Raw genomic sequence first — 23,130 nt, 5'->3', positions numbered from 1 at the left:
TAACCTGTCCTTTAAATCAGCTTCGGTACCCAATGACTGGAAGTTAGCTAATGTAACGCCAATATTTAAAAAGGGCTCTAGGGGTGATCCCGGCAATTACAGACCGGGAAGTCTAACGTCGGTACTGGGCAAAATAGTTGAAACAATAGTAAAGAATAAAATTGTCAGACACATAGAAAAACATAAACTCTTGAGCAATAGTCAACATGGTTTCTGTAAAGGGAAATCGTGTCTTACTAATCTATTAGAGTTCTTTGAAGGGGTCAACAAACATGTGGACAAGGGGGATCCGGTGGACATAGTGTACTTAGATTTCCAGAAAGCCTTTGACAAGGTCCCTCACCAAAGGCTCTTACGTAAATTAAGCTGTCATGGGATAAAAGGAAAGGTCCTTTCATGGATTGAGAACTGGTTAAAGGACAGGGAACAAAGGGTAGGAATTAATGGTAAATTCTCAGAATGGAGAGGGGTAACTAGTGGTGTTCCCCAAGGGTCAGTCCTAGGACCAATCCTATTAAATTTATTCATAAATGATCTGGAGAAAGGGGTAAACAGTGAGGTGGCAAAGTTTGCAGATGATACTAAACTACTCAAGATAGTTAAGACCAAAGCAGATTGTGAAGAACTTCAAAAAGATCTCACAAAACTAAGTGATTGGGCAACAAAATGGCAAATGAAATTTAATGTGGATAAATGTAAAGTAATGCACATTGGAAAAAATAACCCCAACTATACATACAACATGATGGGGGCTAATTTAGCTACAACGAGTCAGGAAAAAGATCTTGGAGTTATCGTGGATAGTTCTCTGAAGATGTCCACGCAGTGTGCAGAGGTGGTCAAAAAAGAAAACAGGATGTTAGGAATCATTATATAGGGGATAGATTTTAAGACTGATTATATATTATTGCCCTTATTTAAATCCATGGTATGACCACTTCTCGAATACTGTGTACAGATGTGGTATCCTCACCTCAAAAAGATATTCTAGCACTAGAAAAGGTTCAGAAAAGAGCAACTAAAATGATTAGGGGTTTAGAGAGGGTCCCATATGAGGAAAGATTAAAGAGGCTAGGACTCTTCAGTTTGGAAAAGAGAAGACTAAGGGGGGACATGATAGAGGTATATAAAATCATGAGTGATGTTGAGAAAGTGGATAAGGAAAAGTTATTTACTTATTCCCATAATACAAGAACTATGGGTCACCAAATGAAATTAATAGGCAGCAGGTTTAAAACAAATAAAAGGAAGTTCTTCTTCATGCAGCGCACAGTCAACTTGTGGAACTCCTTACCTGAGGAGGTTGTGAAGGCTAGGACTATAACAATGTTTAAAAGGGGACTGGATAAATTCATGGTGGCTAAGTCCATAAATGGCTATTAGCCAGGATGGGTAAGAATGGTGTCCCTAGCCTCTGTTCGTCAGAGGATGGAGATGGATGGCAGGAGAGAGATCACTTGATCATTGCCTGTTAGGTTCACTCCCTCAGGGGCACCTGGCATTGGCCACTGTCGGTAGACAGATACTGGGCTAGATGGACCTTTGGTCTGACCTGGTACGGCCTTTCTTATGTTCTTATGTTCTTATGTTCTTATCTATATACTTGACAATTAGGTCCACTATCTCGGACAAGGGATTTCCAGTAATGACAGCAGGGTGATTCAGAAGCATATGAATTTGAAATATTTGTTACATGTTTCTACCTGTTCTTTAGGTCTGTCTTAATAAGTGCAGTGTGAGCCCACTTGTTTTAATCCGCACATTTTGTATTATGCTTTGCATGAGTTAATAACAATATTTACTGAGGTAAATATCAACTTCAAACAAAGTAAGAAAACACAGCACAGTACCCTTTCTATACATCTTGCTTACAGGATTACCTTTGATACAATCACTGCATCCAAGTCTCCCACTCCATGTTTTTTACTGTAAGTGCAAAACTGTTCTTCCTCCATACTATTCACCATCTTCTATATTGGCGTATCTTCTTTAAGAATGGTCATAAAGTGGTGCACTTTATTATACGACTATCAATTCCGATTTGTTTTGAGCTGTGGAAGGCCTTACCAAATGGTGCCATCATGCCGAGATATCAAAGGAGGGCAAAAAGCATGGTGTACTTTATGCAAACACTATTCTCATTGAAATGTTCCATGCAGCTCCTAGTGATTTGATTATGAGACACTTCACTATTGATCACCTGACTGCCTGTATGCCGCAAAAATCCCACTTGTACCAGTTTGTATTTTAGCTTCCACGTGATCTGAAGCCACACAACTGAAACTAGCAACAGGAATGGAGGGGAGGTTGTTAGACAAACTCAGGAGTCGGAATCTCACTCCTACTCTGGCCACTTTATATTAGGTAAGAGGGTCAGGGCAGTGTAAAGGGGCTGTAAAAACCCTTGATCTTTCTGGGAGATAATTTTCCCCCAGTACAGGAAGTGGAGGAGACAGCTGCAGGCTGTTCTCCACGGACCTCCGCACAAGTCCCAGCATAAGGGACGTACGAGGTGTGGGGCCACAGCAGATAACACTGCAGAGAAAGCCAGGCACATGCTGCTGCAATGTAGCCCTGGGGACCCCTCTAAGTTACACTACAAGCCACTTTAGACCCTCCCCCAAAGCCCAGAATCAGGAGGTGCAAATATGGTTGAAAGCCACCTGTGGCCTTTCACCTTCCCCTGGTCTCAGAGTTTTTTGCTGTGCCTATTAGACGGCACAAAATCTCATGCCATAGAGGTAAAGACATATATCTGACTGGAATTTGGTATGGTATAAAAACTGAATCAGCATGAGTATACTGGAACTGGATTAAATGTAACTTCTAGGGATATGTTATCTATGTATAACGAAAAAACACAGAGCCACCACAAAGATACTATAAGCCTGCCTGTAACAGAAAAATGTGTTTGGCAACTTCTTTGTTTGTTTGTTTTTAATATTGTATTGAAGTGGGTATGTCCCCATAAAGCAATAGTTATGGAGACAGGAAGTTATCATGTCCTTGCTCCATTGAGCGAATGCACACGTTGGTAAATTCTGCTGGAGGGAACACACTGAGGTCACAGCCTCACCACAACTACAGGGAGCCCAAAATCGAAGAAAGAGGATGAAGAAAATGAGGTGAAGAAAAGCAGCTGCTGTTGAAAATGTTGTGCGGTAACCACATGACTGAGCCATAATACACACTACACGAAGGGTGAACAGGTCTGAGCATAATGAAGTCTTAGAGTGAATGGCCCTTTCACAACTGGGTGGTCCCTCTGGGATAAGAAGTTAGTAATCTAAACTATACCTTACTATTAAAATGGCTCATGCTTTAAATACGTTGTTGTCTTAGTCATTAATTAAATCATAAGACCACTAAATAAACTAACTGACAGCTTTGTCAAATAGGGATTTAATTATAAAGCTTTAATCTTGGCAATGCCACTTGAAAAGAAACTTTAAACTGTGACCATAAGTGTATAGACTCAATAAAACTCAGCCTTTCCACTTATTAATAACACTTCCCGTACTTAAGGGGTTTCCTTTTCTTAAGCTGTTTGCACATTTGACCCATTATCCATTTTGTATGTACTTAAGAGAAATATGCACTCCCCAGGACCTGATCCAAAGCCCTATCGAAGTCAAGCTGAGTTTTTCCATTAACTTCAGTGGGCTTTGGATCAGGCTCTAAACAAAGTTGTTCAATATCACTTGTTTTCTAATGGGGGGAAATAAAGAACAGTTGTGTGACTGCTTTTCAGGGAAAAACACTGTATGTATGCTTGACCACGAAGTCTTCATATCCATCTAAAAAGTATGCTTGTTCTGTGGAATGGCTGAAACAGCGAGATAGTAGAATGCCTCCAAGTATTCTCCCTTTATCTTTGCTTCCTGACTCTTTTCTTTTAATTTGCTCATCTCTTAGATTTATATTTCAAACCTTATTTTGTATACAGTATTTAGTGGTGGCGAAGCCACCTTCAGTCATGTGGAGTGAAACAGAATCTTTAATAGAAGCTGATAGCTTGATCTTTTAAATGTTTTTTTTTATCTTTTTAATACCATTCTAATTTATTATTTTCAGCTTCAAACAAGAAGAGTTGTTCAAAAGGCAATTAAATAGGAGTCTGACCATGTTTTGCGCTAAAGATGTTCTAGTGGATGATAAAAGATTTGACGATGCTGAACTTTTTTATTCACATATTTATTGTTGAGTGTAATTAGCCTACAGGCTAGAAATTATAAGACTACATAGGTTTTTATCCAAATTCTCAGAAAGGCTCTATAGCTATATCTTGGCTGAGCATTTATTGATTTAGTTAACAGGACAATTTTCAAAACAGAATGGAGATTCCTCTTCAGCTCAATTGGTGGGGATATTCTAATTTTAGAGGTCCCTATTAAATCCTTAGATATGGCCTCAGAATGGAAATTCAGACCAGGTATGTTATGGAAATTTTTTTTCACACTCCTACTTCATACCTTCTAGAAGGCTATTCTAGAACCATCATTATGTACGAGGTACATTCAGCTGTGCCACATACTCAGTAATCTTTAATGAAAATTCCCCATCGATATAAATTGGGGATGTCCACAACTTCTTTTCTTACAGGACATTCTTTGCAACCAGAGCATTTTACTTGCCATAAACCACAAAGCTCCATGAGTCTGGGAAAGAACCTGGTAATGTCACAGGTAGAACTGTGTGAATAAGTGAGTTTTTAGGCAGTGGCCAAACTGAAAAAAAAAATCCAAAAAAGATTGTTTAAGGTCAAACCAAAGGGAACTTTTTTGTTTTGTTTTCTCTATTAAAAAAAATTGCTTTGGTCAACCCCAAATGAAATGTGTTTTTTTGGAGTGGATAACCCTATTTAAAAATTAAGCGTGGGCAAGTTTCAAAATGAAATAAAAATGTTTTATTTTAAAAGTATCAAAAATAAAACATTTTGCTTCTTTCCCCCAAAATGAAAAAAAGAAATGGACTGAAATTATAAGCCAAATTGAACATGAATTTACTCAATTTCAGTCAACCCAAAATTATATTTTCCAATGAATACAATATTTGTCCAAAAAAAAAATCTCACCCAACTGTAGTGACAGGTTTCATTGTACAAGGACAGAGCTAATGGGACAAATATCAGCTTTGTTTTAGCAGCTTTCCATCAGTAAATCATAGACTCAATCATGGAAAGGCCTGTGTAAGCTGGGACACCATGGATCTTGGCTACTTAAAAGGAATTGGAGGGTTAAAAGCAGCACTTTACTGAGTTCTCTCTCTTTAGTTGCTCTGATGCATCTGCTGGAATCAGAATCCTCTTATGTGGAAAGTGGTTTGATGAATATGGAGATGAGTGAATCTTGGGAGCTGTGGAGAATATGACTGACTGGTGAAGCAGTGTCTGGTCGGATACAGGTTTTTAAGTGGCCCTGTTGAAGACTCTCTCCCTCTCTGGATTGGACCAGTGAGGATCAATGATCATCGCCAGACATTCTGGTATAAGAAGACAGCTTTGCTCTTCTATCTTTGCATAATTTTAAGAGAGTCCTGAGCTAGGGCAATTTAGAAGACAGGGTCTGCTACTTTTAAACAGAGCTCCACCAACTCATCAACTTTGTCCTGTAGGAACAGGCAATTCGAGTCATTGGAGTTGGACTGGTCCGACATTATTCTTGAGAGTTTCCAGTCTTCCACTGATAAGCTGCATGTTCAGAAGTGCTGGCTGGGATTTTCTCTTCCTAGAATCTTCTCCATTCTTGAGACAGTTTGGACAGAGGGAAGTGTTGTAGGACCTTCTGGAAGTAACATGAGATGTTGGTCTTCTATGGGAGCCTGGGGAGGATGGATGGGGGAACATTATCTGAATTAACTAGAAAACAAGCTAGTTTTCAGGACTGTGTGAAAGTTGGGGCTGCCTCTCATTGTGACCCCTCCTAGATGGGGGGAGGGATAGCTCAGTGGTTTGAGCATTGGCCTACTAAACCCAGGGTTGTGAGCTCAATCCTTGAGGGGGGCCATTGGGGCAAAATCAGTACTTGGTCCTACTAGTGAAGGCAGAGGGCTGGACTTGATGACCTTTCAGGGTCCTTTCCAGCTCTATGAGATAGGTATATCTCCATATATATGATCTGAAAAGAGCAGTTGGGCAGCAGGTGATAAGACTTAGAATGAGATAAGGACTGGGCACTGGGGCTTTTGCGCTCTCTGGTACATTTGGACAAAAAGAGCCTGCCACAAAAGCAGTCAGGGTGCAGGGTAGGGCATGGCTGCATACCTTGAATATGGTCATTCATACGGCTAATAAGAATATCCTGAGTTATTATTGCTATTTCTATTTTTTTTAAACCTCCTGTTTCAGGGCTTAAGCCTATAGCTGTTAGAGCTCAGGATGAAATCTACTATGAATAGCAGATCAACCCACATTTTCCTACTGAAGAGTTCTTACATCTTGCTCTGAAGTATCTGGTGTTGGCCACCGTCAGAGACAGGATACTGGACTAGATGGACCTCTGATCTGATCCAGTCTGGCAATTTGTATAATACTGGGATACTGAAGCCTAGTTTATTCTTATGGGGAAAAAAGCTTGAGAAATTGACTATTGGTATCTGCAAAGACAGATGCTGCTTCAGAAGGTCATAAAGCCCTGCAGACAAACATACTGGAGGGCTGGAGGAAAAGAAAAGGTCAAGAAACCTGAATGGGAAAGAGGGCCCCCGCAATGGAACCTGTCTCCCTTTCAGAGACAGAAGGCTAGGTTCTAAATGAGGCTTCTCCATTTCCAAGTCATGGAATCAAGATCAGGGCTCCATTGTGTTAGCTGTTGTTGAGACACAGAGCTGCTTAAGAAATTAACCTTTCCAATCTAAAATTAAATATATGAAAGAAACTTCTTAAATTAAATTTTGGAAAAATGATTTAAGGATCTTCAAACAACTGTAGACAGTTCCGCACATCCACATATTTGTATGATATTTGAAACAAAAAAGTGATATATGAACAAACTTCTGCAGTACCTTTCCCCGCACTGACAGACTGGTTTACACAAACAGGAAAAAAACCCCACAGACTCTTTGAAACTCTAAAGGATGGAGATCTGAAAAGTACTTTGATTTTTCCCCTCCTTTCTTTGAAGTTTTTGGCAATGACTGGGTGGCCAGCTCAGACTGATGCATGACGACCTTGACCTGACTCTGAGGCTCTAGATAGACATCTTTTTTCTTCAGCCCTTTGGCATAGCTTTAGGAAAAGTTATGCTCTTCAGTATTTAATTTATCATCCACAGTTAGATATCTAGGAAACCCCTTGCAGAACCTTTCTACTTGAGATCTACAGATTTCCTCTGCAGTGAGTCACTTCCTAAGCAAGTCTGAATTTTGCTGATATTGAAGCTGGCCTTAGCATGTTAAAACAGTTGCAGTGCCTTGCCTGGAGTATCATAGTTGTAAAAGTAATCACATCATGTTTGTTGAAATATTTATTAACTGTTGACTGATAATGACCGGGCTGGAGGCATGATAGAGATTCAATATCTAAATATCTTGCTTGTTTAACTCCTGATCTTGCAACTGGTAGTGCATGGGAACCCCTCTGCTTGTTCACAGATCTTCACTGACATCAGTGGGATTCTGCAATGGTGCAGGAATCCCTTGCAGTCATCTGCGAGACTGGAATCTTATATATTGAGAAAAAGAAAATGTAAAGCCTAACTATGTGAGCAGTCTTGTTGATTTCAGTGAACTATTCATGTGCTGAAAGCTAGACATATGCTTAAGTACCTTGAGGAAGCAGGCCTTAGTTTGTAAGTTCTTTGGGTCATTTATGACAGGTTTGTACAGTTCCTAACTCCCACGGGGTCACTATCCTTATCAGAGGTCTATGAACTGCTGTAATATAAGTGATTGATTTTTGTTCCTCATGCTCCTATGCTAAAACCTCCCTTCTTCCTTTTCCAACATTCAGACCCACAAAGAGCTTTCAAAAGGCCGCGCAAGATTTTCACATGCTAATATGTATTCAACACTTTCTGCAAAACATCCCTGTGTACAAAATTTCATGCATATGTATGTTCCTGAAAGGCAAATAAAATGAGTCTGAAATACTGTTGAAGCAAACGCACATTGATTAATTCAATGAATATTTGAGAATATTTTTTAATAATATGCCTTTAATCAGCATAAGTCCTCTTTGTAGAGTTATATTTAGAAAAAACTAAAATAAAAAGTTTTTCAACCATTTATTACTTTTAGTGACCTGCAGGATAAGTTTGGTACAACAATGGAGGCAACCTTTATGGATCACTGCATATGAATTCAGTGTAATTAGTTTGATAAACAGATGACATTTACAGTGACATGTGGATATTAATTCTATATGACTTATACAAAGATTGGTTTGAAAAGCCTGGCAGAGTTTCCTTTCATACCATGGCAATGAAGTTGGTAGTCAGGTACCCACTGTTTTGGGGTTATTTAAAGATATTTTAAACAAGATTTGAGATTCCCTTTCCTTTAGACATATTTGGGGTTGAATTTTAGTGCACATTAAAAGCAAAGTTCCACTAACAGATACAAGCTTTTCAACAATATTTCCAGCTCTGCTCAGCCTTGACTCATGCCAGCAACCTGTTCCAATATTAGGCCTCTGATGTGTAGACTCCCAGATGTCCCAAATAGCTCATGCCATTAACAAACATTTTGAAAATCAGTCATTAATATGAAATACATTAGTAGTCTACTTTTTCTGTATCTTGTCTAAAGCCCACTGAAGTAAATGGAAATATTCCCATTCATTTCAAAGGACTTTGGATCAGGCGTTCAATGAGGGTGTGATAGCAAGTTTGCCTTGTATATTTAGTATTAAAAAAAGGGTTTTTGCAGCAGGGCAAATCATTCTGCCTTTTTAGGCAAACAAAGCTCTGACATTTTTAGCATCTTTCTAGTAGAAGCTGTTAAAGCTTTAGATATGCAATTTAGAGCAAACAGAAATGGCAGTCTGTATCCACAAGGCCAGAAACTGATCAGACAAGAGATGAGAATTCAGCAGAGATTTTGCCCTTGCAAATATTTAACCCATTTTTAAAGTTAGGTCGTTCGAGTAGAGTAAAAGGAAAAATCAGTTGTTAGGTTGTGTCTGCAATTAAAGTTTTTTGCATTTTTTATCTATTGTTAAGTCTGCTTTATAACACTTTCTGAAGTCCAGCAATACCAACTAAATGTCAGTTCTAGAAGAACTTGAGAGTGATGAAAGGTATTCTTAACATTAGATCATATGGTTTTCTATTCAATCTCCTTTATATCTACCTTTAAGTCTTGCTCTAGTTTACATTTCTGTGTATCAGTCCTGTACCTTTTGAAATGAATGGTAAATTTGTCCTCAATTTCAATAGAAGCGGGTTCAAGTACTAAGAAATTTACACATCTGCATATTTCTCTAGCCAAGCATTTAGCAGACAGCAGTGTTAAGACAGAATCCAATAATGAAACCAGCCATTTAATGACTATGGAAAAATTTGGAGTCTAGCCTCTCTGCAAATGTAGACAGACACTGGAAACTGAAGTCATCCAGCCCATCCAGGATTTCCCAAATGGTTATTTGTTGGTTGTCTATTTAGTCTACTTTGAATAATTGCAAACCAGAGCTGGCTGGAAAATGGAAGTCCCTTCATGCAAAAAAAATTTACTTTTTAAAATAAAATAATAATAATTAATAATAATCCCAAATCATGACAAGAAGTCAAAACATGAAATTGTTCTCAGGAAGAAAGGGATTTCCAGAAAAAATTAATTTTCAGAAAACCCAAACCAGATTTTTTTCAGCTTCCCAGCTGCCTGCCTGGAAGGCTCTTCTCAGTTTCACTCTCTATCCTGCAGGAAAATTTCAATATAGCAAAAGTGGTATTTTTGTCAGAAAATCATTCTTATGGAAAATTCCCAACCAGCTCTAGCTTCTTTTGGAAGACTGTGCTACAATCTACTAGTTACTATAAGGAAAGAAGGTTTTCCTGATGTTCAGCTTTTTTCCTCCTTTTAGATTATTCTAGTTGCAACTTCCTAAATAATTCCACTTCCTTCTTGTATTCCTTCAAATACATGTACCTAATTATAACCTTGCTATGTCTTAGTTGTGTGTATCTTATATATTTTGTTTCATCTCACAGGTCCCCGAATCTTCTTTTTTTCCTATGGAACTCTAGTATGCCCCCCTTTTCTTTTTTCTTTTTTTAAAGGATAAACAGAATTGTTGACAGTACATTTTCTCCCATAAGTATTAAAAAAAGAGAGTGGTAGATATAAAGACTAAGGGGGTATAGAAGCAATGGGGAAGTATAGGTTATGAATTTCATTAAGTAAACACACAGATTTTCAAAGACAATTTACTTAACTGGGAGACATGTATCTAAATCCCCTGCACTACTTCAGAAATCTAAACCATTGTTATTCTTAAAGCTATATCAGATATTTCTAAAATCAGTTCACCCCTCTTGGTCTAGCATTTCTCCAGTAGTTCAGTCCTAAACTATACGCTGTAAGTTGGTCCATTATTTTAATGGGACCATATTTCTTTAGATAGTATTTTTGTGACCACGGTAATGACATACCTTTCTACATGGCAGTCCCAACAATTTAAAACAGGTATCTATATTTGTCCAACTTCAGCTAATGAGGATATTTTCCTAAAAACAACAACAGGAATTTGGGAATATGAAGGGGAACACTCACCACCAGTGCTGCCCCATGGTCAGGCAGGAATGTGGCAGTTTGGCGAATGCCTGGGAGGAAGTCATTCTTACTACCACTTCGCCCTGTGGTGTTCTGTCCTTTCGGGGACTAAGCCCAATATAAAGAAACCAATAAAAAGGAGACTTTCATGGTAAGCAATAGATTCAGGGCTCCTCACCTTTTCAGAGTCTTCCCCAAATATGTTCCCCACAATGGGATAGACCTCTGATTGATACGGGAGCTCAGGCCCACCCTCTCCACCAGGAGCCAATTCAGGACCCAATGGTAGGCAGCAAAGTCATGCACCCTCAGGTGCTATACAGCTGCCTCCCTGGATCACTTCCTACCAGATCCCTTTCTTCCCACAGAGCAAAGAACACAAAGATAAAGTCTCTAACCTTCAGAGAGTTACAGGTCCCTTCTTTACAGGTTTGGTCAGATGACTATAGACAGGCCTCTGGCAGCAAGAGCTCCTGTGATGTTCCTTTCCAGGAGTACAGATCAGCTCACCTCCACCGTCTGCCAGCCAGTGAGCTACTCATCTCCCTTTTTTGAGCTCTCCTTTAGCCTGTGCAGGCTTTGCAGGTGCAGTGGAATGGGGTGGCCTGATCCCAGACCATCTCCTTAACCCCCTCCTCTCGAGCATGGCTTTGTATATCCTATCACAGGAAAATAGAGTTCTTGTAGTAGTTCTCGCATTTATTTATTTTAAATTTTTACTCAGGAGCCTTTCAATTTAGGACAGTGTCAGAAAACTGGAAGTTTATTCCCCATACCGTGGCAACCCCTCAGCATTTTGCATATATTTTGTTTTAGAAGACTCAGGTAAACACTTATCCTAATTCTCCACTTGTTTCTTTCCATGAGAAGGAACTTGTGTTCTAGTGCCTGATTTTACACCACTGGAGTCAATGGGAGTTTTGCGATTTAATAAGAGTAGGACTGGAATTTAGGGGCAGATTTTGAAATATATTTAAGTGACTAAAAATACAGGTAGGCACCCAGTAGGATTTATAAAAGTGCCTAGGCACCACACCTAAGTGCTTTTCTAAAGTAAAGTTGACTGAGAATTTTCTGATGAAACTTTTTTGTCAAAATAGAAACTTGTTGGAGAATGCACCTGGTTTGACTAAGTTTTAGTCAGAAAAAGTTTCTCAGGTTCACAATGGAATTTCTGCTCAGAGAGAGAAAAAAGAGGCTCCAGAGCAGCCAATAGCCTAAGGGTTCGGGCTGTTTGAGAGACCTAGATTATAATCCACACCAAGGCCTCAAACCCAGGTTTGTTACTAGCCAGCTACATGCCCTGACCACCAGACTATTGATTGTTCAGGGGTGAGAGCTCAATTTCATCCCCTTGTAAAATGAAAAACATTTCTGAAATGACTAAAATTTTCATGAGATGTTGTGATGGCGCTGGGGGAACTGGGATCACTTTGTTACCCCCTGCCTCCAGCTTGAGGGAGACTTCCTTGTACTTAACTAGGTGTGAGCTCCCTATGCTCTTGTCCATGCTATGTCAGTCCTTACTTGCTTTGCAGGTTAATAGGTGTACCCTAGTCCCCAAGTTCTTTTGAAGCATTCCCCTCTTGTGTCCAGCTCCTTACCCACTGAACACTCACAGAAATAATAAGTCCACCACCCACTAGGGAACAATGAACATACCAGCTTGTATTATTCAACTCAGGATCAACCCCTTGCTTAATATCACAGCACTTAGGCCTGGTCTACACTAAGGGGAGGGGGGAAATCGAACTAAGGTACGCGACTTCAGCTACGCGAATAGCGTAGCTGAAGCCGAAGTACCTTAATTCGGGCTACTCACCTGTCCAGACGCCGTGGGATTGAAGTCCGCGGCTCCAAGGTCGACTCCGCCACTGCCGTTCGTGGTGGTGGAGTTCCGGAATCGACCGGAGTGCGTGGGGAGTTCGAACTATCGCGTCTTGATTAGACGCAATAGTTCGAACTCCGAGAAGTCGAACTCTCCACGTCGACCCGCGCGGTAAGTATAGACCTACCCTTAGATAGATGTATAGTGAAAACAAGGATAAGCTTTCTACTGAAGATTCAAGTGATAATGAGTAAGGATAATGGAAACAAAAGGTAACATAAAACAATCATAACATGCTTTCTAGAGACTAAATTTAACTTAAACAGGCTAATGTCCTGTCTAATGAAGTTTACCTCACCCAAAGCCTTTTGCAGCATTCTCCATCAAGATAAGCAGAGATCTGGTTTTCTTGAATGTAAATGCACTACCCATTTACTTCCTAGGTGCAGGATGCGGGTTTTTTTTTTTGTTTGGTTGGGTTTTTTTGCATTCTACTTATATCCCCAAAGTTCATTATCTGTGCTCAGAGACAGTATAACTCCCACCACTTCTTTTTCCTGTGTTCTTTTCCCTGTTGACTTTACATCTCTTTGATAACTTCATTTGCGAATGGGCATCCATTGTGTTAGCTCACAATGCTTAATTAACATATGGCAGAGAAACAGATGAATAAATATATTTTGTCTGACAGAAAATCTGTGTCTCCACCTCTGCTGTGATACAGAATTTAAGAATATATTTTCATGCATATATATATACACACACAAATACTATGTAAGAAGTTGTGTGTGTGTGTATATATATATGTCACAATGATATCAATGACCATTGTGACCCTAGCTTTCATTTAAAACCTCACATGACATTCTTTGGTGAATCAGAATGTAAATATCAGAATCAGGATGTTCTTGCAACCTCCTTGCCAGTTGATATTAAGGGGCTTTTGGGACACAGGTAAGAACACTGTTTCCTACCCAGCTCTAATGTAAAACCCACTAGGCATCTATCTACCTACATCTTTAGCTGCCTGGATTTCTTTAAAAATCCGTCCCATAGTGACTAGCATTATATCCTACCAATTCTCTGGATAGATTTCCTGGATATTTCCCTTTCACAACCTCGTATCACATTGCCAATATTTCCCCAAAATGCTGTGGACAAAAGTACAAAAACCTTTTAGAACAAGGAAGATGCTATTATCTTGTAATTGCCTTATACACCTCTTTTAGGGATTTAAACCTCTCCAGATCACATGATTTTACAAATAACTATTAGAAGATGCCAAAGTCTTGGCTTTGTACCTTATAATGCTCTTACCATTGTGTGAAAGGTTTTAGTTTTATTTTGTCAAATACATTTTCCATATTTTAACCAGTTCTACCCTTTTCCCCTTGTATCTTTTATGAAATCAGATGTAGATATCTGGGACATTATAAATAGTAGACAGCTTTGAAAACTCCCCTGAAATTCAGGTGCTTGATCATATGCGCTTTAAAGTCAATGACAAACTCTCATTGACTTTACTGGTGCAGGATCAGGGCCTACGTTCTGAATGCTGTATTATAAATTCAGCCTCAGCAGAGCTTTGTTGAGAGAAACTATCACTTTTCTGCTCCATGGTTGAATACCTTTTTGTCTATACCTCAGAGTGGCACTGGCTATTTTTTTCTGCCATATGAGTTTGCAGACTTATCTAATTTGCTGTTATCATGTGGGTCTGCCAATTTTGTTTCCCATTAAATTTATTTCCCCTCCCCCCATATTTAATTAACTGACATTTCAAATCTCATTTTGTTACTTTGTCCTATTTCTGAGCTCTCTGTTTCCCTTTGTGTTATTTCACTGCCCTCACTAATGCGCCAAACACCTCCCAGTTTAGTATAATCTAGGAATCTAATTAGTTTGCTGTTTATTCCTTCTTCGAGATAATTAATGAAGATATTAAATAATTTGGGTTCTAACACAGATGTCTGTGATACCCCACGAGAGACCTCCCTTGCAACTCAATACACTGGTGAGTATTATTAATCTTTTTTGTGGCCCTTCTGGTGGTTTTAATTTCATGTGACAGTGTTCATATCCAAGCTGATATGAATTAATTGGTCAGGTAAGAGTTTATGAGCCAAAGTATCAAATGTTTTATTAAAATCCAGGATGTAGTAAATTTATTATCCCAACATTAATTAATCTATAAAAAAGTAATTCAAAACAATGAAGTGATAATTGGTTGGAGAACAGTAACCTTTAGAATGACATTGTTTAATTATCTAAGAACACAACAGTAAAGTTTTGCTAAGTCTATGTTCTTTTTAAAACTTTGTTGCCACTCAGCAGAAACAACTTCAAACATACTGGATCACTTCTTTAATCCTATCAATACCTAGCACCCTAAAATATTCCTAGTTTAACTGCATATGAATCTTTAGAGAATTACATCTTCTGCTCTAGTGCTGTTCATAGTGCTAGCTTCTGATTATGTTTCTTGGAGGAAAGGGCTACACAAAAGGAAATAGAGTCTTAAAGTTAAACAGCAGATACAGTCTATATGGCTCTCACCATCACACAACTTCAGCTGCTTTTAAAAGAATGTATAGATGAAAAAAACCTTTTATATAGTTTCTTGTATATACTATTTCAAGTAACATATGATTCACTAAGTAATCATGTTTTCTACCTGTTGTGACCACAGTTAAGACAAATGTTTTTAGCCAAAATAATTTCTTGCTAGGAGTGTCTTGTGCAACAAGACAATGGTGTAAATTCAAAATGATGTCTAATTATACCACTAGATGGAGCTGTCTGTTTGATATTAGTCCACCCTGTTGGAAACCCAAATAATTTTTCACTTAAGCCAGGCCATTACTTGTTACATTTGAGATATCAAAAAATAAAAAAGAAAAATAGGGGTGGGGGAGAAAACTAATGTAAAGATTTAAACTCCAGTGCAGCAATGTCCACATTGAACTGGAGTGAACAAGTATTGTGTGCATTTATATAAAGTGATAACCTTTCCCATTGATAATTCATGAGGCTTATTTGGACTTTCCTAGCCTACAAATAAAACACAACAAATTAATGTCCTGCTGATTCACTAGCACAGCATGGACAGTGCTTTTTTTCCATCATTCCTCCACAGCTCGCAGATACCTCAGCAAGGAATTTTGAGTAGTAAAGTGCTCTCCTCAGCTCTGGTGACTTTTTGATATAGCTGATCCTTTGATCTTCACAGCAAGTGTAGTTCTTTACTGCAGCTATCACTTCTGGGAATATATATTATCACCTCCATCATGCAGGTAACTATAGGTACTCAGCTTTCAAAGGAGAAAATTAAATGGAAACACATCATCTGAAGTTCTCTGCAGGTAGGGCTAGGAAATGAACGTTAGTAGTTTGAATTTGTACTAAAAGAGGTTCCAAACGTTGCTAATTCAAAAATAATTAAGTAGTCTTTTTGTGTTGAGATTTGAACCCAATCTTTGGGAATATGGAGCCCTTGGAGGGAGTGGATTTTAGGCAGTCTTATGAGGTCATGAAGGATTTTCTGTAGGATGCTTGGGTTCATTGCAGGTTTAAGGGTACAAATAGGCTGACTGGTTCAGGAACAATAAGAACCATATGAAATCAGATTAGCTTTCCCACAAACTGAACCCAAGTCATTTTTCAGATTTGGATCAATTCACAAAAGAATTCCTCAACCTTCTTTCTGGGACAGATTGTGTCTGGGCGTGCATGGGTGTGCAAGAAGTCTCCCTCTTCCCCCAACTATACGCCTCTGCATGTGGCCAGGCACTATAGCAGGCCTTGAGCCCAAGGCCTAGAAAGACTCCTCCTGGCTAGCACAGACAATGGTGTTAGCCTTCCTGCTGCAAGCTGGGAAGATGGGGATATCCTCAGCTCTTTCCTCTACATTCTGGCTAGACCAGCATTGTTCGGAGATACTGTTAGGGTGGCACCCCTTCACATCTGACACAATCCATATCGCAGGGCTGTGCTTTTAACACACACTCCAGTGTTCTGTCGCCCAGCAAGGCCACAGTTTCTACCTTGTCGTCCTACAACTTTCAAATAAGGCTCTTGTCATTCTCCCCCAACCCCTCAACAGGCCCCAACTCCTGGTCTCACGATCACCAATTCTATCCCACAATGGCCCCTCTACCTTTGAAAAGCCTGTTAGGCTAACAGGAGGCCTTTTTTCTGATGGGCACAGAAGTAACACTGAAATCCAATTTCATAAGTCTCAAGGATAAACATACCAGAATGGGTAAGATTTGAAATCAGCTGCAATTGGAACCCAGCACAGAGGTATGTTTCATAGCTACTGGGGTCTGGTGTTGGGATTTTTAAGTGTGGGAAAGAAGTATTAGGAAGAGCATATTGAAAGAAAGAAAACAGCTGGGGCCATTCAGCTGCAGGGAATAAAAGGACTTGGTTTTTGCAATCCATCTTAGTCCATCCGCACAGTACAAGACCTAGCTGAAGAACACTTAGCAATAGGCTAAGGATGGATTTGAACACTTGGCTTCCTTTTCACTGAACATATACAGAAAACAAGCATATCTGAGCCAGGGGCAATGCCTCCTGTCATGCTAAGTTGATCTTCATGCACAATCTGAAAAGAAGAAACCAAATAATAATAAAAAAAATTATTCCATTGCCTGTTTAATGCACAACACCATATTTATGTGCACTCTCTTTAAGTTCCTAGAAATGTATGAGGGCAGCATGTAGCACAACATACCTAGATATCATTTTTACTACCGTAGTCCAGAAGTGTTCTTACTTGTACTGCAAGTGCTTGAGAATTTTCATTGCCCGTGTTTCTATATAAACAAAAAGATGATAAAAAAATATTTGTGAACAAAACCCTCCACAGCATTCTATGGCTATAGCTCTGAACACTCCAAGGCTTGGTTGCTATGGAAGTCAACAAGTCACCACTGGAATAGACTACTGGCTCTAACGACACCCATTCATACACTACTGTGGAACATCGAGTTATGCTTCCCTCCAGGCGTACACATGGATGATAATCAACCTAGCTCTCAGAAGGCCTCAACAGGACAAAGTCCAAGAAAACATTACTGTTTCGGAGTATGATTCAGGGGGGTCAGGGAGGTTTGAAAGACAGGAAAGTGAGATTTAAAGTTTCACAAACAATCTGAATCCTAACCTTGTATCCTCTCTGCCCTGTTCATCTAACCAGACATTCATGATGAAAATTACTAAGTATTAAAACGACTTTAAAAGCTTTTCAAATAAGTGAAATTAATGACATATTGAAATTATATTACAGGCTATGCACAACTCAGCCTGTGTAGAATGATTAGGTTAATTTCTCATAGTTTGGAGAAGGGTGGATGAAGTAAAGATGCATATAAGACTGGTTTCTGGAGAGCTGGCTTTTAGAATTATATGAGGTGCACACAATAAGGTTTCTAGATTATAGGGTGGCTGGAGCAGAACAGATTACACAGAGTGATGAATTGCACCAAGAGGGTTGTTTTTACAGGGGAACATGGAAAAGAGGAGAGAATGGTGTGGTTTGCCATCAGCTAGAGTTGGGTCTGTGGTTAGTTTGAGATAGGTATGAAATTGTTCTTATTTCTGTATGGGAAATGAAGATGAAGTATGGTAGTTGGCATTAAGAGGTAGAAAGGCAGAATTTGGGTGTTAATATAAGATTAGATTTAAGGTTGTGAAATCATTACTGAGTTGTTTGGCTTTCAAATATTGATTACTGTTATAAGTAAAATGATCTAATGTTTTAAATTAACTATTTAAGGCATTAACTCTAAATTTACCTACATTTTTTTTGTCTAGAATTGCCTTAGTTTTCTCTATAAAAAAACAAAAAAATCAATAGATGAAAACTAAGAGGCTGCAAATGCTTATAAAGCAACCAGTTCTGTGAGTGGAACTTAGATTTTTCATGGTCTTCATGAATGGGAGGCAGGAGAATATGATTCCTGTGCTCTGGTACTGACAGAGTTACAGCAAGTGCAGAGTGAACTGGGAGGTAGTGCCTGGGATCTGGCACTAAGGGGGTTACAGCCTTGGGGGATGGAAAAGGGAAATGTGAAGAAGGATCGTGGTACTTCCACTATGACAATGACAGAGTTACATCCGATGGGGAGGAAGTACAGGTGCCACCTTCATTTCAGTGTTGAAAGGCTTGTGCCACATGGAAATGAACTGAATGGTGGTGTGATGGTCTGGCAATGAAATCTATGTATTAAATGTAGAGGTGGATCATGGCATCTGCCATTCCTTAGCTTGTCCCAAGGCCATAATTAGTGGAGTAGAGGATCACCTCCCTCTTCCCCATTCAAGTCTTGCAGTTTCTCTGCTTACCTTCCCTACAAATTTCTCTGCCTCTTTTCTCCACAAACAATCTCATTCCCTTCCTTAGGGTAAATAGGAGCCCAGGTGCCCATAGTAGATTTCAGTGATGGCAGAGATAGCACCATGCCACACAAGTGAACGTACATGTGGTAGTGGATTCTAAATCCTGAATTACTTTAGTACTGCTCCAATGGGACAGAGGTCAGTTTATTATGGTGCACACAGAGGTCACAGCTATGTCTTCAATGAGCACTGTGACTTTTATTTCCCCTTTAAAAACATTTTAAGATATGCTCTGAGCTCAGAGAATTTTTGCTAAGGAGAAAGATGTATCCCACCTGCAGTATGTGAACATTTTGTCGCAGCCTGACCACAGTTTCAGGGGTAGGAAGATTGTGCTGCTGAAAGAGTACAGTGATATCCAAGCTCTCTCTCTTGAGAGATGGGGCAGTTGTTCAGGGATGGGTGTGAGCACTGAATTTCTCCTAGGCCTTGTGAGCATGAGAAAAGTCACACCAGTTTAACTTAATTTAGTTCAGACCTTTGTGGGGACATTCTTAGTTCAGTTTAGTTTAAACTGGTTCCTAACTGACTTGAACTAAACCAAAATACACCTGGTTTAAACTGAAATGAGTGTCCACACAGCCTTGTGCACTAGTTTACCTAAATCCATTTAAAAATCACACCTTAAGTTAAACTGGTGTAACTTTCTTCTAGAGACAAGGCCCTAATGATAGCACTAGCTAGAAGAGCAGGGATTCCCTAATGAAAGTTCATGGAAACGTTGATGAACCAGTGAGCACTTATTTTTTTCTGGCAGGCAGTCATGTATCTGTGAAGATTCCACCAGCCTGGAATACCTAGATAGAAGCATGTTGTACGCATTAGCAATAATCAATTCAACTACTCACGATAGCGTCTATAAGATAAGATCACAAATTTGCTGTTGTGCTCAGCGAATGGACTCCTGTAACTAGGCACACTGATAGCGTCCATATTTATTTGCTTGATTTATTTCAGTCTAATTTTCTCAACATACCAGTTTTCATTTTATGAACAAACTATACTCATTTGCAACTGGAAAGTCAAGTTGCATTATTTCTAGCCTGTATATCACCATCAAAGATTCTGCAGCCCACGTTTATTTATTTCCAGGGGTTCCCACAATGTGCCAGACACTTTGGTAAGAGGTCATATGTTCTCTCAGATGTCACAGTCCACACTCATGAGACTGCCATCATTTGTACTGTTGCAATCCAATTATTTTAATGTAGAGTTTTGCCTTGCTTCTGGACCTTAGTACAAAATTAAATAGGTGACAAATCACTAAAAACAGAATCCACTTCACTCTTTGAGATGTGGTTGTTCTACTGTATTAACAGCAGAAGAACAGTGAAAACTTAGTGCCTACATTTAACAGATCTCATTTGGAACACATGAGAACAAAGGCTGTGGATTGATGTGTTTTCTGATTTTTTTTTAACAATCAATTCTCAGAGTAGAATTGCACTGAACTCTGAAGTCAGTCCTTCTCAAATAAATAAATACAAATCTTGATTAAGGGCAGAAATATTTCTCAGTAGGATCATTCCCTTAAGACTTCAAGCTGGCAAGGATTCAAGTGCTCCAGTGCTTGCTAGCTCCAGTGCTTGCTAGCAGATTCCTGGAGGATAGCCCATTATAGGTTACAAGAAGAAAAGAGAGAGGTTTTTATCACTGAGCTTAAATGGATACAAATGAAAATAACTTTCACTTTTGCAAATACATTGAACCCTCCAGCGACAAGGGAATAGCTTTCTGTGGAATAAAACGTTTATGAAAGTGGAGGGAGAGGGGCTTTTTTATTGCTATTACATTAATGTAATGTAACAAGCTTCAAACGCTGGAAGTAGGTTAATAGGATTAATGTTTAGTTTTAGGTGATTAACACATACTTGCAGTGCAGACTTCTCTGAGTGAGAAGAATGAAATTATGAAGGTTTGTTTCAAACTGAGTTTCTCATCATGGAAATGACTTTTCATAAACCATGTAAGTAGTAAATGGCTATTGAAATATTGAGCAATTCAGTGGAGCTTTCCTTTATATTTCAGGGACCAAATTCACCCCAGGGTAACTCCCATTGACTTCATTACATTAGGTCAACACCAGAGATTAAATTGGCCCCAGCTGTCAGCACTTAGGTCCTAATCTGAAAAGGTATTTAGGTGCCTACATACCCTTGGGGTATCTTTGTATATATCTCTGGGCCTTAGCTATTATATTGATTGGCACTATATAAAGACATAAGATACATGAAATCCTGAAATCTAAAGTATTAGTAAGAGTTTCCTGGTTACTTAAGAGGGAAAAATCCAGACACGCCATGGGTGGGCACAGCTCCCAAGGAAATGTGAGCCAAGTCCTGTTTCAGTTCCATAAACTGGCATGTGTTACATGCTAAAGGATAAAAATCTGCTTTCTGTGATACTAGTGCAAAGCTGAAGTACCACCACTGATTTAATGAAGTCACTTGAGAGTTACACTAAGGTAACCAAGAGGAGATGTTGGCCCTTTGTGCAAGTAGATGAGAAAATAGATGTAAGGGGTAAAGTAGTGACACTTGCACCAGTCTGGAATTCACTTGACACACAAATGGTTGTAACTTGCGTCCTGAGGGTGAGAAAGGAAGCGGTGGCAGGAAAACTACTAACAGGAGCCTTTAAAATAAGCAAAGTCTCTACTTTATCTTACACTTCCATATTAGTTACATTTCCTTCAGTGTTCTATTCCCCCATTTCTGCACCTATAGCATGTCAGTTACACTCATTTTGCTTCATTTTAAAATAGCCATTATTGCAGTTACTGCCAAGAGGGGCTTAGCCCTTTGGATCATACCAATCATTTCCTCATCTATTGTCTCCACCCTGTGTGTTGAAGACCTCCTCAGTGTGACAGAATCCACAGTACTGTTTTGAAGACTGACTTTCAGCTTTATTTTCTTCTCCCGTCCCACGAGTTCAGTCTATGGGTTTAAATAAAGCAGGATTCCCTTTTTCCTGATCTCAATTTCCTAAAATTCAATCCATATCCCCTCTTCATATCGTACTATTTATTTCTAGATTGTCTGCATCAGCCCCTTCTACTCCTTTTGGGGAATGTATTGCTTCAATCTGTTCTCCAAATCTTTTTCCCTTACAGTGTTGGATAACTTTCAGTTTGTGCAAAAAAATAGTACTCAATACACCCCAAATAATTTTCTCCTCATCTCTTCAAACAGTGCTTTGTAATTTTATCCTTAGAGTCATCTTTCTGCCTGTTTGTGGTTCTCTAGATCTACTGAAAGAATGAAAGCTGCATAGAATCCTCAGAAGGCCTAAGGTCTGGCACTCTTCAAACTTGGGCTAAATGAAGTCTTTATTCTGTGCTTCAAATTCTTCCACACAAGAAGGATTTAAAAAAAAAATCTGTACAAACATCAAATGAGCAGCATTGTCTTGTTCTAGTCCTTCCACATTTCAGGATGTTGAATAAAATTCACTGACAGAACCAACTTTACAACTGAAAAATGTTTTGTTAATTAATGCGCACTTCTCATTAATCTTTTATCATGCCCCATAAACCAGATGTCCTGATCTAGAAATTTACAGTGCCTCATTGTTTTTTATTCCAGTGTGACTTGTCAGACTGGAATATTTATGAAAGCTATAAATATAAGATTAGAATTATTCACAAATCCAGTTTTGATTTCCATCTGTTTAATAATGCATAAACCCTAACAAAATAAACATTTGATTTTGACAAACTTTATAGTTTCTAAAGATTAGGTGTAAAAATAAATCAAGGTTAACTATTAGAGACCAGTATAAATAAACCAAACCAAACAAGAGAAAAAATTCTAAGTAATCTAAGTAAACTTCAGTCCTGAAAAGACTGATACACGTTTAGCTTGATGGAATGAAAGTAATACCATTGCAGCCAAAGGAACTATTCAATGTTATTTCATTCCTTTCTTTCACTATGATTTCTCTCAACTTTCTCTCTCTACTGCACAAGATGTTTCCACAGAAAATATAACTATTTTCCTATTTTTACTTTTAATATTTAGTAGAGAGCTTATGAACTTAATACAAATATTTGATTTATAACTTCTATTACATTTAGTACCTACATCAATAAAAAGTCACTCTTAGGGCTGGTCTACACTGGGGCGGGGGTGGGGGAGGAAAATCAATCTAAGATACGCAACTTCAGCTACGCTATTTGTGTAGTCGAA

General features: G+C 38.9%; 2 long non-coding RNA genes across 3 annotated transcripts; one reads left to right on the top strand and one right to left on the bottom strand.

The window, feature by feature from the left end:
- Positions 1-7,533: 7,533 nt before the first annotated feature.
- LOC120395762 lies at positions 7,534-12,587 on the bottom strand. Of its 2 annotated transcripts, XR_005592770.1 has the most exons (4): positions 12,530-12,587; positions 11,106-11,366; positions 10,708-10,815; positions 7,534-7,660 (listed from the first exon to the last, which is right to left on the bottom strand). It is a non-coding gene; the product is annotated as an uncharacterized LOC120395762 (long non-coding RNA). The 2 variants fall into 2 exon arrangements; XR_005592769.1 differs by lacking the exon at positions 12,530-12,587 and having other exon boundaries at positions 11,106-11,655.
- A 793-nt stretch (positions 12,588-13,380) lies between these two features.
- On the top strand, positions 13,381-22,398 carry LOC120391314. Its single transcript, XR_005591263.1, has 3 exons — positions 13,381-13,489; positions 14,502-14,549; positions 22,189-22,398. It is a non-coding gene; the product is annotated as an uncharacterized LOC120391314 (long non-coding RNA).
- The last annotated feature ends 732 nt before the right edge of the window (positions 22,399-23,130 follow it).

Source organism: Mauremys reevesii, linkage group 1 (genome assembly GCF_016161935.1).
Source record: "Mauremys reevesii isolate NIE-2019 linkage group 1, ASM1616193v1, whole genome shotgun sequence".
NCBI classification, from domain to species: domain Eukaryota; kingdom Metazoa; phylum Chordata; order Testudines; family Geoemydidae; genus Mauremys; species Mauremys reevesii.
This window is presented reverse-complemented; position numbering and strand designations above follow the sequence as displayed.